The sequence below is a fragment of the Triticum aestivum genome, chromosome 7B, assembly GCF_018294505.1.
Source record: "Triticum aestivum cultivar Chinese Spring chromosome 7B, IWGSC CS RefSeq v2.1, whole genome shotgun sequence".
Lineage (NCBI taxonomy): Eukaryota > Viridiplantae > Streptophyta > Magnoliopsida > Poales > Poaceae > Triticum > Triticum aestivum.
The window spans coordinates 743,086,168-743,102,410 of NC_057813.1; the positions used below are offsets into that span (position 1 = coordinate 743,086,168).

The following is a 16,243-nucleotide window of genomic DNA, read 5'->3' on the forward strand; positions in this document are numbered from 1 at the left end:
TGTTGAAAAAATTGTGAGGGATGCAGCGGATCCTGTCGATCTTGTGTTGATTCGGCGACCAGGCAGCGAGGACGGCACGCCAGAGCAGGGGGTGGGGGCGCGACGGCGGAGGAACCCTCATTCTCGTCTGGGGCCACAATTTTAATGACGGAGTCTGGTTTTTGAAATGTCTTTTTGACTACAGTGGACTGTTGGTTGATTACTACAGTTTTTTGGGCTTTTTTCTACAAAATTGATGACGACATACTGCGAGAAGCAATCAGCGCTTTTTTATTAGGTAAATATAAAGAGGTGTAGAAGTATAGATTATAGATAGATATTAGGTAAAGAAAAAACAAAAATACCTGGGGTCTTGCAAGGAAGATTCGTTTGGTACGAACGGTTTTCTGTTCGTCTCTCCCACCTGCTCCCACCCACCGAAGTCAATCATGGACAGACCGCAAAGCTTAGTGCTTAAGGCAAAGTATCTGTGCTTCTTCGCTCGGGCTGTCACCTTCGTGCTCCTCTCCTCGCACATATATGAGACAAAAAGTGAACTCTCACCGCCGTCGGCTTCCAACTTGTTTACTGCCTGTCTGCCGGCCATTGACGCTGGGGCTCTCTTTTAGGTCGTATCTCGTATGTGCTAATGAACACGAGTCCCCTGTGTTCTTCTTCCACATCCCTGCTTTGCCACCAAGGATATCGACACCCACTCCTCGCCACGCAGGCGCTCCTTCACCCGCATGGACCTGCGGTGCGTGCTCTGCGTGGCCGCCGGGGCCCTCTTCACCGTGTTCCTCCTCGGGGCCTCCTGGATCGCATTCCCCTCCGCCTCATTCTTCCTCCTCCAATATTCCCCTGCCACCAAGCGCCCCCCCCCCCCCCCCCCCCCGCTTCGCCTACCTCATCTCCGGCTCGGCAGGGGACGCTGGCAGGCTCCGCCGCTGCCTCCTCGCGCTCTACCACCCACGGAACCACTACATCCTCCACCTGGACGCGGAGGCGCCCGATTCGGACCGCACGGGGCTGGCGGCGTTCGTGACCGCGCACCCGGTCGCCGCCGCTATGGGGAACGTGCGTGTGGTGGAGAAGGCCAACCTTGTTACCTACCGAGGCATCACCATGGTCACCACCACACTACACGCCGCCGCCATCTTCCTGCGGCGGCCCGGCGGGGACTGGGACTGGTTCATCAACCTGTCCGCCTCCGACTACCCACTCGTCACTCAGGACGGTTGGTTCCTATTCTCGACGGGCAAACGTAGCTTCTTCCATCCCTGGTAAATCACACGGCTGACGATTCCGGTGGGCTATTGAAAAATCGCTGCAGATCTGATGGACGTCTTTTCGCGGCTGCCGCGTGACTTCAACTTCATCGAGCACACGGGCGACCTGGGTTGGAAAGCGTATGTGCTTGTGTTGTAATCATAAGACCAGAGAGTCGATGATGGATGCAGCATTGTCGGGATCACGACTGAGTCCGCCCTGATGTTCTTGCCAGGCCTGCGAGGGCGATGCCGGTTGTCGTTGACCGTGGCCTCTACATGAAGACGAAGCAAAATCTGCTATGGATGAATGAGACAGAGAAGCGGGCGCTGCCCACTGCTTTCACACTCTTCACTGGTATGTATGCTGCGCAAATATGTCTATCGATCTAAGATATTAGTTTGTTCATGAAATTTAGTGCTTGTGTGGATATTAGAAATTCGATTAAGCTTTATTCTTGGCTAGTCAGCTAGTCATGCAATTCAGATCTATGTTAAAAACACAATTTCCGAAACAGATCAGGTGCTGGTAGATGCAGGGATGTAAATCTAAGTGTTCTCTTCGCTGATGAAGAATAGGTGTGATTCTGTACCTCAGACGGGGGTAGACAGCACGGGTTCTCGAGCCCTCATTCGACTCTAAAGCGAAGATGGGAGCGGCTTCTAATTCCCCTCCCGTTACCGATTCTGTACCTCAACTAAGAGAGCTGCAGGACACACACCGTACCCGTTGGATGCATCTTCGTCCAGCATCCCATAATATTCCATTCGTAGTGGGTGGTGCCGTGCAGGAAGCCACTTTTCTATCCAAAATAGCTATCATCACTCCTACTCCTGTGGTGGAGCCAGGATTCGAATCGAGCTAGTCCATGCAACCTTAAGTATTCTTTCTTTTGTTGCAAATAAACTAATTAAGCTGGTGGTGTGACTGGTGAAACCCTAAACTGATAGACTCTTTTACTCCATATATAACATTTGTCTGAAGTCAATCTTCGTAAAGTTGATCAAATCTCTACTACATAAAAAGAATGTAAGGTTCCATGTTTCACTATTTTCCCACCATCCTTTCTTTCAACCATCCCCAATCATAATCAATCACCTTAATTTACTTGTCTTCTGAATCAATTCAACTTTAATTTACACAATCACTTTAATATAGACGGGTAAATCACAAGCTAACGTGGTACAATATTTAAATCCGGTTGAAACGCATGAACATTGTCCTAGTTTATATTAAAAATATCAATATCTGCAATATTAAAGTTATGTAGTATGAAAATTCATACCATGATGTATCTATAACGATATTGACTTGGTATTGTGAATGTTGATATTTTTTCATATAAACATGATCAAATTTTATCAACTTTAACTTCAGAAAAATTGTATACGCGGAGTAACTAGAAACAGATGAAGTATGCTGTAGCAATCCAGGTACTGCCGTAAAACATTAAAAAGGTGTAAATTGCATAATTTTGCTTCAAACTAATAACAAATAATTTATGAGAACATGAGAAAACTACATATAAGATGAAACATTGTGGCCTATTCTAGTTTATTTTGGGTCTTTCAAAATATATTATAATTCATTTTCCACATGAGAATTTGCAAGTTTACAGTAGATGTCTACAAGTGAAACAGAGTACAAACCCGACTAGAATAGAAAAGAAAAAAAGTGTATACCTGCAAACATACAGCAAATATTCCCACACACAAGTGTACACAAAGGTTGTCTTAATTAAGTCAACCTACTTTTGTTTGAACAAGTAATCAAAATCAACACTAACATCCATAGTGCTGAAACTTTATCACTAGATATTTTCTAATTCCTGTTGGTGGTACTAATTTTGATGTGCCATATATGTACCTTTTCATTAGATACCAGGTCGATTACAGACTTTTTTTTCCTGAAATGGAAGCAAAATATTTGCATCAACTATTAATTAAGCAGAAGAGAATTGCCTAGATAATTAGTGGAGAACCGGATAAAAATCATCAGAAACAGCTGAGCGGCACACATAGAATACCCCGCGCACACCTCTCCAAAGAGGATCTTGTCGAGACAGTTTTCGTTCTACCAACTCATAAAAGTGAGCTTAAAAAACCACACAAACATGGGACATAAAATGACTTTTGATTGGTGAACTTCTCCATATCATATATCCTATGTAACAAAGTTAAGGCCCCATTTGGATGTTTTCTTTTCAAGTTTTGGGAATACTATGGTTCTAGGAACAATGAGGAATGCAGTGGTTTCAGGGAAAAACTGTCTGCACATGTGGGGTTTTTTAGATTCAATAAATAGCGTACATTTAATGAGCACAATACTAAATGGTACATTTCACTGGAGTATTAAAATATACTCTGGGCTTTTCCTTGTTAACTGAGTTTCTGTCGTTTTCTTTTGCTAGTTGAGGGTATTACCGTCTCGTGAATTTTTTTTTCGTATGTTTATTTTTCTCGACGACAGGCATTTTGTATGGACTTGAAAGGTGCATCAAGTTAATACAAACATAATGAGGACACAGTCGGCCTCTACATAACTAATATGCACACGACCACACACACAGACAAATAATATTGTCATAGGACATTGGTACTATGCCTAAGGCGCCTATGGGAGAGAGTGAATCTACATAATATGCTACGATCCTTGTGCGGTAAAACATACCAACCACATGCACCAATTCCGTACATCCCACTATAAATAATTGTCGTTGTTCCCGTGGTTGAAGAGTAGACCACAAGCAGAGCTAGTGCTTACACTGGTAAATAACCTACAGCCAAAAGGAGTTTTTACCATTAAAATGAAATCATAACTGCATTGTCATGGAAATAAAATCAATGCTTGTTCTCCCACCGTTATTAGCGAACTAAAATTGTGTGGTTTACAATCAACTAAACATGTTCGCAACACCGTGAGGCGGACACATTTTGGATGCGACTTTGATGACACACCATGTTGAGCGAGCTAAATTTGATTGGAAGAGAAGGCATTTGCTGCCTCCTCATTGTTGAAAAAACAATACTTTTCATTTCCATTCTAATAGAGAAAAGCAAGATTGTTCTTTATCAGAATGAATCCTAAGTGAAGGTACTGCAAGAATATATTTTTTCAGGAGCGTTTTCCATTTCCATAGTTTGTTCTTGTTGACTGCTGGGCCCCTATGTGAGTGAGCGCCCGGTACATAGGTTCAACCTAGAAATATCCATTCTTAGTCAGGTTTAAGTGAATCTCATCATTGCCTTTAGTCAATTGGGCTGCGTCAATCGTCCTAAAAGGGCATGCTAAGACATATGGCGAGACCACCAAAGCATGACTAAATGATATATTAGGTGGTCACGTACTCATCCCATGTGCAATGTATCACTTCTATCGTGAGCGTTATAGTACAAGGCTGGATATTGTTCTTATAGAGGGACATTAGCCAATGATGTCCTCCCAAAGTTGAATCTTTAGGGCTCCTTAATTGAGAAATGTTAGAACACAAAGAAATGTTTTGTTGCCACCATCAGACCTACTAAAAATGCGTGTGTAATATTTTGAAAAGACCTAGGACATGACCCTTGAGTCGAGAGACCTATTGCACGTGCGAGTTTCCCTAACACTATGCTCAGTCAAGAAGCTAAAAATCTCATTTGCTAAGTAAGTATCATTTATCAATTGGAGGTATTGTATACGAAGACCACATGATCATTTGAGCGGTCTACAACGTCCTGTTCGGCTAGCGGATACTTTTTTTTGGACAATCACTTCGCCAAAAAAATGTTGGCCTGAAATAGTCATGTCTATGAAGTACACCTTTAGGGATTTCGAGAACATGATTTTATTACAGATCTCATGATTTCATTGCATACCTCATGCTATCATTATGAATGTCATGATATCATTTATCCTTAGTTGCAATAACAAAATATAAAAATATAGTTAATATCTTCATGTTGCCTTTCTTGTAAGGTTAAACCCAACTAATACACACTGCTCCATCTACTCATTATCCATCTAAACTGGCCAAGAGAAGAAAAATATCGAGCAATACATATGAATTGACTATACAAAAGCACCAAACATAATCTACACATAAAGGTATAATTCATCACATGATCAACATAATTGCTAAAAATATATCTGATGAACCAAAATCACGATAAGCTGCTCATTTGTTTATTATATTGAAGAACAAAGAGGAGATATTACATCTTGGCTACTACAATGAACCACATGTCTCGGACAAGGGGATGCATGCCGTGTCGGCTCACCATTCATGGGCAGGGCCGAGGAGCCGCCAGTAACTAAAGAATGGGCCTTGAACACTCTAGCCCTCGGCGTGATCAAGATGGAGTTCTCCAGAGACATGGCCTGCACTTCAAGGCGTGTTTGAATGATCGGCATGCTTATCCCTAGATTGCAACCTCCCACGTGTAAACGCTATATACCCCTGGTGCCTATATAAATCAAGGGGTTTTTAGTCGATAGGGACAACTACAAGATTTTAGAGCTTAGAACTCATCCATATGATCTTGAGGTAGATCATATTGTACTCTGTACCCCATCAACAATCAATGTAAAGAAGACTACGACGTAGGTTTTTACCTCCTTGAGAGGGCCCGAAACTATGTAAAACATCGTGTCCCTATTCCTCATGTTTCCATCTTGCTCAGATCATCAGCTTGGGACCCTCTATCGGAGATCCGCTGGTTTTAGCACCGACACATAGAACATGGGATGGACTACTCACACAACATCTTAGAGTAGTAGATATTAATGTTGATGAAGACTATGGAGAGTTACCCCTATGGTAGAGTACCTCGACATGGTTACAAAAGAGATCTCCTTATGTCGCCAAGCGGAGGCGGCAAAAAAAGTCAATAAATCTAAATTAGGGTTTAAGGGTAATAATCTCTTAATGTATACATTTCTAGAAAGTAAATTTTTACCTTTAAAATATCTAATAATTTAAGAAGTGTTTACAAAAAATGTTGAACGAATTTCTTGCACTAAAAAATTGATTGAGGTTAGTGCGGTTAATATAACAGACATGTGAAAGTGAAATATTAAAACTGAGTATACTAAAGCAAGTCGATATATTGTTGATTAAAGTGATTTCATTAATGGCCTCATCCTAGCAATTATGTGATTTCATTGATGGCCTCATCCTAGCAATTATCTTTAGTGGCAGTAACAAACAATATATTTTTTTTTATTTGTGGTCACCACATTACATTTCTTGCAATGTTAAACACAACTGATGCATAGAGTCCCTCTACTAGTTACCCATCTAAATTGCCTGAGTGAAGAAAAATAATCCTAAATAAACATGTATAACCAGAAGAAAGCACCAAACACAATCTTAATATAGAGGTATTATTCATTGCATGATCAACATCATAGTAAAGAACACATCAGATGAACCACAATCATGGTAGGCAACTAATACGGGCAGTGTATGTTGTATTGAAGAACTAAGAGGATATATCGTATCTTTCCTGTTGCTATGAACCCATATACTAGGGGATGGAACACTTACACATCTTGTTGGAGTTCCCCATCCATTAAAGTATGGGAACATGGTTACAAAAGAGTTTACCTCATATTGCAAAGATGATGTGGCCAAAAAAATACTCATAATAGGAGCAAGGGTTTCAGGGTATATATAACACGGGCGCCAGAATGCAGCGAAAGGAAACCAAGTGAGCCCACATGCATCCCTCAGGCGCGTGAAAATCTAGGCACCTCGTCCAAGCGCATATTTGTCTCTCATGACGGGGCTCATGTGAACCTAGATTTTCACCTTTGTCTCTCATGACGTAAAAATAATCATCATATTTTATCTGTATATTTCCTGTAAGTAAAAAAAAGAAAACAAGAACTGGCTCTTGGAACTTTACTAAAATACTAGGAAAAATTAACTTCAAAAGTTTGCATATTTGCTGAAATAAGTCATAAACAATACAAAAAATTATAAATACGTTTAGGACCTATCATACCTCGCTTTTTTTCCTCGCATCTCATGAATTGAATGAAAGTCACTCTAGATGACTCGAACACATGATTAGCTAGCTGCAATACTGATCCTATTTTCTGGCTGCGTTGGTGAAATTATGAATCTTGTGGTAAGGAGACATATCAACATGTACTGTTGGACCTGTTTTGCATCCTTAGTCTATGACAGAAAACAACCTCACAAAAATTTCGAAGGTAGCTCTAGCTACTTCCTCCATTCCCTTATACAAGGCCACAAACTTAGATTACAGATACCAAGAGAAAATGTAATGATTGTTTTACAAGACAACTTTTCTTTTCGTTAACCGGGATCATTAATACGTCATAAGCATGCAACGAATGAATGTGAAGGAAGTAGCTGAGTGTCATTATGACTACATGCATGTAAGTATTAAAAAGTTGCTACTACGAGGAAACATCATTAATTTTTGCCTCAGTTACTGTTGGTGGCCTTATATTGATGCAAAATGTATTTTTGATAGTGCCCTTGTATAAGGGAATGGAGGGAGTAATTTGAATGGAGCAAATTATTTTTTCATTTTATATGTCTCACATGTTCAAATTTTGAGGTGCATTAAATCGCTGCATGGAAGAAGTAAAAAAATAGTCACCAATGCATGTAAAGGTTTTGGATTATTTATTGTTCAGGCATGAATGATTGCAATTAATGCATTAATTGAGTAATTTTATAAAAATAAAATAATAATTCCACCACTCACCATCTACGTTGGTTGGTGAGATTTTTGAACTGGGCCCTTTAAACCGCAAGGGTGTAAGTACATACTAAAAGTGTAATACGGATATAAAAGAGTGAGATATGCTTGATATACATAGAGAATAACCTTAAGATTTGGTCTGGTGGATCATCTCTAACTAATTGGCAATGGTTAAGTCTTCACTATCACAACCAAATATATCACGGCTGTTAGATATATATATACTTAGACAATTATATTAGGTCACAACCTTTAGATTTAGAAAAATGTAGTTGAAACTTAGTATGACATTTGGATCTACATAACCATACACAAAACAAGTAACCACCATTAGAGTTACGTAATGTATATCACAATATATTTATGTAATCCTATCTAGATAAATTACAACTACTAGACCTTTATGACCATAAAAAAAATCACAACCATATATCAATATAAATTGCTAATTAAAAATGGAGAGTAATAGCTAGTGGATGTTATATTTTTAATCATAGGTACGAATGACTCAAACTGCACCTAGCGCACCCTAATCCCGCCTATTCCTGCCACTCACTAATCCCTCAAGACTCGTTCTGCACTGGATCCCTAGCGCTATGATCCCGCCGACACACATGTCTTTGTTTTACCGATTTCATTCTTTCTTTCTGAAAATCGCACATGCAAACACTAATAGTTGGTGGTTTTTCGTTCCATTCCTTTGTGCCCACAATAGAAAAATGAAAAAGTAATGTATTGGGAAGGAGACTGGAACCTAGGTCTATAGAGTATCAAATAATCCCAATAACCATCTCGGTCACCTTGTTGTCTTCTATACATAAACAAGGGCATTTGAACCTTCTGCCTTTCTGCCAGATCAGCAAAAAAGTTAGTTTTATTCTTGCTAACATTTACATAAACAGCATGCTAACTATGCCAAGACCACCATGTTAACTTCAACATAGATTCCTAGTAATAAATAATATGATAAAGCTAGTAACTATGTACTTTGAAGGATGATAACTGGAGCATGAGAAACATGGTAATTTTAGCATGTGCAACATGATAACTTTACAAATAAATTATCAGGGGTATGTTTCAACAACTTATTTTTCCTTAAGTTAAAAGATACGATGGTGTTTGAGTGGAAGTTATTCGCTCTACAGTGCGTAAAAACACCATGTTTTTTGCACAGAATTTACCTGGGTGTGTTGTCTACAAATCGCCCCCCCCCCCCGGGCCCCCGGTATAAGTTACCACAATATTCATACAAAAGTTATCTGGTACGGGGTGCGGATATTACGGTGCTCTTTACACATAACTTACCAGGACTATGTTTTTGACAAAATTATTTCCCCCGATTAAAAGTTACCATGGTAACTAAACATAACTTATTAGGCATATGCCGCACAAAATAAGATTTTATTCATGCAAATGTTATCAAGGGTATGTTTTCAATAAATCCCACCTCTCCCCGCGGTTATTATCATGTTGTTCGTACATAAGTTGGCAGGTTTGTGCTGCATCTATTACCATGATATTTACATACAAATTATCAGCGGTATGTTTTCAATATTTTTTTCTCCCGAGTCAATGTTGACATTGTGTATGTACGTAAGTTATCATATCTATGGTGCATAAATTACCATGGTATTTACACATAAGTTATAGAGGGTATCATTTTTTAAACATTTTTTCCTGGTCAAATTACCATCAATCTGAAATGTTTCAGTTAACATGTCCATTGTGATTGAATTACCATCAATCTAAAATGTTTCAGTTAAGAAATCAGCCTAGAACGTAACCATCCGTTCAACTACAAGCTTAAGGCCCTATTGTTTGGGCTTTTGCTTCTACTTTTGTAGCTTTTTTATTTTAGCAAAAAGCAAAAGAAACTCCAAAATTGGCTTTTGTTCTTTGGCTTTTGCTCCATACCATCCTATGACAATATTGGTTTATAAGCCAAAAGCCAAAGCAAAAAAGCTCCATTTTAGGAGCTTTTGTGGCTTTTCGGCTAAAGTGAAAAAGCTGCAAAAGCAGAAGAAAAAGGCCAAGCAAACATGGCCTAAGTCCGGAAGTAGGGCATGTAGCATTGAAACTTCTAGTGTTATGGATTCCCGAGCTATATTTCTTTTTTCCTTCGAGCGGCCGTGAACCCCCCCCCCCCATCCTAATGGTCATGGTACTATCTTAATCAACAGTGGCATTTTTAACGTTCCGTACAAACTAGGCCCCCCTTAACATCAGATTCGAAGTATTGTTGCGTCCGCCACTACAAAACAAGTTTGGTTGAGGTGGCTAATGAGCCACCAGAATGTGGCGGTAGTGACTCTAGGCCGAATCTTTGTAATTTCATGCCCTTTTTACTAGGTTCAGCTGTGGTTCCTTGTGTAGAAATAGTGCCTCACTTAGTAAGCATGCAAATCAGAGTTATGGTTTAGTTGCTTAGATGATTGAGTCAGCAATTAGGAGGTAAGGAGTGGATGTATCGACCTCTCCAATCCTTTCCTCCTAAAAGGCTAAGAATGAGCTACCAATGAGTCCCCATCTTTTTCTTGTAAAACAAAGAACAGGCCGAACAGACAATCATGACTAGTGATTAAGAAAGACATGCGGGAGAACCGGATCGAAATGACAAAATCAAGGGACGGCGAAAACGTGTAGGCTGGAAGTTGGATCAGATAGTTCGGTGACCAAATCGTTTGATCTGTTGCAAAAAAAAACAATGGTTCCCCCGTCAATTTTCCGACTAAATACCACTCCTAGCTTTAAGCTTGGATGGTAAACTAAAAAAATAGTTAAAGATAGCATGGTGGCCTTATAAATAGCAGTATTTATTTGATATGTTACAAGGAAATAGAATTTTCCTTCGAATACCATCGAATTACAAAAAAATACAAGCAACCAAATCATTCGTACATTTATTTGTGACTGAACCATGCACCATACCAGCTTACACTTCCCCGCATAGCATATGCAAATACTAGCAAAAGAGCCCGTGCGTTCAAGTACTTAACCCACGTAATTAACCCAATAATCATGACTCAAGACCCTAATGTGTTCACGTCCTTTATTTTCACATGACTTCACATTTGTGTTGTTGATGGTGGTCTTATTGCTCACACAACGAAAGCGTGTTTGAATGCGATCAGTTCTAAGGCGTCTCTCTCACGTCGCACACTGGCTCGAAATAAAATGAGGAATATGTTCTTTTTTCCCGTGGTTTTTCACAGGTGTGCATGTGTGGTCATCGATGTTTTGTTTCCTCTCTATGAGTAAGAAAGAAAAACGGATCGTACATTATAGATTAAGTTCACATCAAAATAATATTTTAGAAATATTTAACAGCTAAAAATAGCATCATAATTAGATTCTACACATTTTTCTAATCAAGTTTCATATATAACATGTTAAAATCGGAGTTACGGTTTAAAAGATATTGATATTTTTGTTTCAGATAAACTGCGGATTGATTAACTGAAAAGTCAGGGGGTTTTATGTTAAAACGAAAAAACGATTCAGTTGACTTAAATATGGACGGCGGGTTGATTACATAAAACTTCAGAGGGGTTTTCCGAGAAAAAGCAAAAAAAAGGGTTCGAGAGTGACTTAAACGTGTACCGCTGGTTTATTTACGAAAAATAGAGGGGTTTTTTTGCAAAATATATGACGAAATCAGAGACCCAATTAGCTTTATTATTAGGTAAAGATGTTGTATGTGGGCTTACAACGTAGAAAGCGCTAATGGCAAAACATAATTGGATGAAAATAATGTTAGGAAAGCAGGACTTTTGCACTTCTGGATGGTAGACTCAATTCATTATACGTACTAACCACATGTATGTAATCTCGATCAAAAATCCTATGCAACTAGAGTGCTTTCGACCACAAAAATCTTTCATTTTACTTCAAATTCACGGCAATACAAAATATTATTGTGTTTATAGACTATTGTATTTTTGCACTTACAACTTTTAATTATGTGTTTTGTCCAAAGAGTGATTTGCAAAGTACTTTGCATCGAAATAGTGCTTGTTTGAGAAAACCGACTAGACGAAACTAAATAATAATTTTTTGTTGTCTACAATCAGGTTCTGCGTGGATGGTGTTGTCTCGTCCATTCGTGGAGTACCTGATCTGGGGTTGGGACAACCTCCCGCGGACGGTCCTCCTCTATTATGCCAACTTCGTCTCCTCTCCGGAGGGCTACTTCCAAACTGTGGTCTGTAACGCCAATGAATTTCGCAACACCACTGTAAACCACGACATGCACTACATCTCCTGGGACGACCCCCCAGGTCAGCACCCACAGCTGCTCAACACCAGCCATTGGGACAAGATGGTTGGCAACAACGCCCCCTTTGCGCGCAAGTTCGGCCAGGACGACATGGTGCTTGACAGGATAGATGCAGACATCCTGTTACGGCCGCCAGGCATGGTCGCCCCTGGAGGCTGGTGCAGGGGGGATTTGGGCAGAAGTAGCGATGGTCCTTGTTGCTCCGTGGGGAGCCCGACGCGCCTGCTTCCCGGCCCTGGAGCTGCACGGCTACAACGGCTGGTTACGTCGCTCATGTTGGAGAAGAACTTCCGGTCGAAACAGTGCAAAATAGTTGAGCACAATTATTGACATTGATGGAAGGGAAAGAGGAGCTTCGGCGACTACTACCTGCACTATTATTTTTTTCTGGCAAACTAGAAGTGATAAATCTTTTGGAAATGATGATAATTCTCTTGTCGGTTTATAGGTCGTGATCTCGAGACTTTGGTATTTTCACTGGCAGACTCTCCTTACTGAATCCTTATCATTATCTCGCAAGGTAAAAGCTTCAACTAGCTGATGGCGAGCTATATGATATGGCAAAGCTATTTTCCTCCATAGCGCTCGAACATAGAATAACGGGAAGTGGTGCCACATCTTAGATTGTAGGCTCCCAAAAAGTTATACTACAGCAATAATATCCTAACTAGAGCTAGCAATTTTAAAACTATTCGATATCTCGCAACGAGCCCCTGGAAACGACCCATATGTGTATATTTAGACGAACTTCTCTGAAAAATGACATTAGTTTTCAAGAAGCAAATTTCGTTCTACCTGAACCGACTTTATGTTACGTGAGAGTTTCGTACAACATCTAATTTGTTGCCCATGAAATTTTAAAGTTGACTACTCTGGTTTCTAAGTTGCCTATCTGAAAGGACAAGTATAGTTTGTGTTTTGTGTGTGTGTGTGTGGGGGGGGGGGGGGGGGGACAGGCATTTCAAAAACTACTACGGATTTGGTTTTATTCTAATGTGGAAATAAACTATCAGGATACTTTTCAATCACAAATCCTAAACAGGGTAGTCTCAACTACGTGCACCAACGCCATACTTGCATGAGCAGTATCACATGAAATATAAATGTATGAGACAATATAGAAAGCCACACAAATGATAAGATATATCAACAGTGACAAGTATGAATAGCACAATATAAAGTTTAGGCATAAATAATCTCTACAAAGGGACTACCAACACAATATAGTGTGGAAAACAAGATATAGTGAATGCAAGCTGAAATGATAACACAAGATACGATGACATGTATGTATCCTAATGTTCAATTCCTTGAAGGGATGCTAGCACTAGTAGAAAAAGGCCCATTTGTCCTGGTTCAGAAGGCCCATTTGTCCCGGTTCCCGAACCAGGACTAAAGGGTCGGTACTAAAGCCCAATACCTTTAGTCCCGATTTGCCTACGAACCGGGACAGATGGGGCTCCATGTGGCCGTTGCGGCTTGCCCAGACAGGAGGGCCTTTTGTCCCGGTTGTTAGCACCAACCGGGACCAAAAGGCATCCACAGTTCAGTAGTTCAGGGGCTGGGGTTTTTGTTTTTTTAAGGGGGGGGGGGGGGGGTTGGGGTTTTGGGGGTTTTGTAGGGTTAATTTAGGGGTTTCATATATTGTCTTAGCTAGCTAATAGAGAGAAGTGTCCTATCTTATCTCCGTGTTTGGTCGACGCTACGTACATACGTATAGAGAGTACTCGACACGCTAGCTAGCTAGTAAGCAAATGAAGGAAACCATTAAGTATAGAAGATCGTCACGAACATATAAAGAGAGAAGTGACCGACCTCTCCTTCTCCGAGAGATTGCTCGAACAACAAGTTTTCTTATATCTATACGACGCTACTGGCTACATATATATAATATAAGATCTCTTACAATCCCCTAACATCTGAACTCAAGTTCCACATGGTATTCTCCGTCTTTGTCGATGAAGTGGTCAAGAAATAATCCCGCCAATTCCTTTTGAATTCCTTGTATGCGATCTTGTGGTAAGAGTTCATTCCGCATCTGAAACATCTAATTTGAAGAAGGGGGTCAATACATATATATGAATGAAACTCAACACAAATTATGGTAATAAAACAAAATTGTGAATATTGTTGCTTACACACTTCATATTGTTTTTTAGAGTAGCCCCGCTCATAGGTCGTGTGGCGGATGAACTCGCAAATGTAGTATCCACAGTAATTATTCCCGGGTTCCTGCCACAACCACTTTACAAGAAACAGAGGTCAATCAAACTGATAAGCAAGCATGCAAATTGTATTGATGAAACTAGCTAGAATCAATTGGAGTTGCACGGAACTACCTGTACTACTTACTTTCGGGTATTTAAACCGCAGCTCCCCCGCAGTCCTGGACCTTCAGCGGTGAACTTTTTCAAACCCTGCCAGACAAAGAAAACAATTACTTGATATCAGGAAATGAACAAAATTGCTGATATGGTGCGATAATGAACAATTGAGGTTACTTCTCGAGCATTCTACTCATGGCCGCACTACTAGGAAAAGGGCTATAGATGAAATGAATACTAATGGCGCACCTGACATGTGGTGCACCACTACTATATAGCAATGGCGCATCATGTGCAGGTGCGCCATTAGCGGGGAAGACACTAATGGCGCACCAGACACATGGTGCGCCACTAGTAACAATTTTTTTCCAAACATACTAATGGCGCATCCCGGCACAGTGCGCTATTACTAGTACTAACTAGTAATGGCGCACCAGCCACACAGTGCGCCACTACTGTAGTTTTTTTTTATTCTTTTTTTTTTGGCAAAGCTACTAATGGCGCACCGTGGCATAGTGCGCCATTACTAGTTTAAACTAGTAATGGCGCACTATGCCACGGTGCGCCATTAGTATATATATATTTATTTATTTATTTAATTTTTTGCAAAACTACTAATAGCGCACCTCCAGCAGGTGCGCCATTAGTAACCCTGGGCGCATTTGCAGGTGGTGCGTCATTAGTAACCTGGGACCAACAAGATATTTTGGACAGCCACACCTACCCACTCACTTTCCCCACTTCATTCTCTCCACCTTCTCCTCCAAGCTTGTCTCAGCTGCCTCCTCCTCCTCACACTACTGGAATCAGCTACTTTGCCATCTGCCAGATCTTTGCCGTCTGCTAGCAGACGGCAAAGAAGCCCTTTGCCATCAGCTACCCGAAAGCAGATGGCAAAGAACTGGCTGATGGCAAAGAAAGCCAGTTCTTTGCCGTCCGCTAGCTGACGGCAAAGATTCTTTGCTGTCCGCTAGCTGACGGCAAAGAGGGAGGGGGCCCCACTGAGGAGCTGGTTAAAAAAAACTTACCGGTCCCCCCTCTTTGCCGTCCGCTAGCAAATAAGCGGACGGCAAAGGGGGCGGACGGCAAAGATTTAACATATCTAACGGCCCGCCCCCACCCCGCGCCCTCTCCCTCTGTTTCTCTCCTCCCATACGCGCGCCGCCGCCACCACCACTCGCCGCCGCCGCGCCCCGGCCCGCCCGCGTCCCACCGCCCCGGGCCCGGCGCCGCCGCCCCGCCCCCCCTCCTCCACCGGCCCCTGCCTCGTCGCCACTGCCGCCGCCCCGCCCCCCTCCTCCACCGGCCCCCTGCCTCGTCGCCACTGCCGCCGCCCCGCCCCCCTCCTCCACCGGCCCCCCGTCTCAGCGCCGCCGCGCCTCGGCCCCCCGCCCCCCCTCCTCCACCGGCCCCCCGTCTCAGCGCCGCCGCGCCCCGGCCCCCCGCCCCCCCGCGCCCCCCGCGCCCTGGGCCCGGTGCCGCTGCCCCAGGCCGCCCCGCCCCCTCCTCCACCGGCCACCTCCTCCACCGGCCCAGGTGAGCTCTACCTCTCCTCTATTTTTCCGTTTTTTCTGTTTTTTTAGTTTTAGGTTTATGTTTAGTTTAGATTTAGTTTCAGTTTTAGTTTTAGGTTTAGTTTTAGGTTATGTTTAGTCTTAGTTTAGTTTTAGGTTTAG

The 16,243-nt window shown here is 41.7% G+C and overlaps 1 pseudogene; it reads left to right on the forward strand.

Moving 5' to 3' along the window:
- The first annotated feature begins 725 nt into the window (after window positions 1–725).
- LOC123160368 (beta-glucuronosyltransferase GlcAT14A-like) lies at window positions 726–12,720 on the forward strand (annotated as a pseudogene).
- The last annotated feature ends 3,523 nt before the right edge of the window (window positions 12,721–16,243 follow it).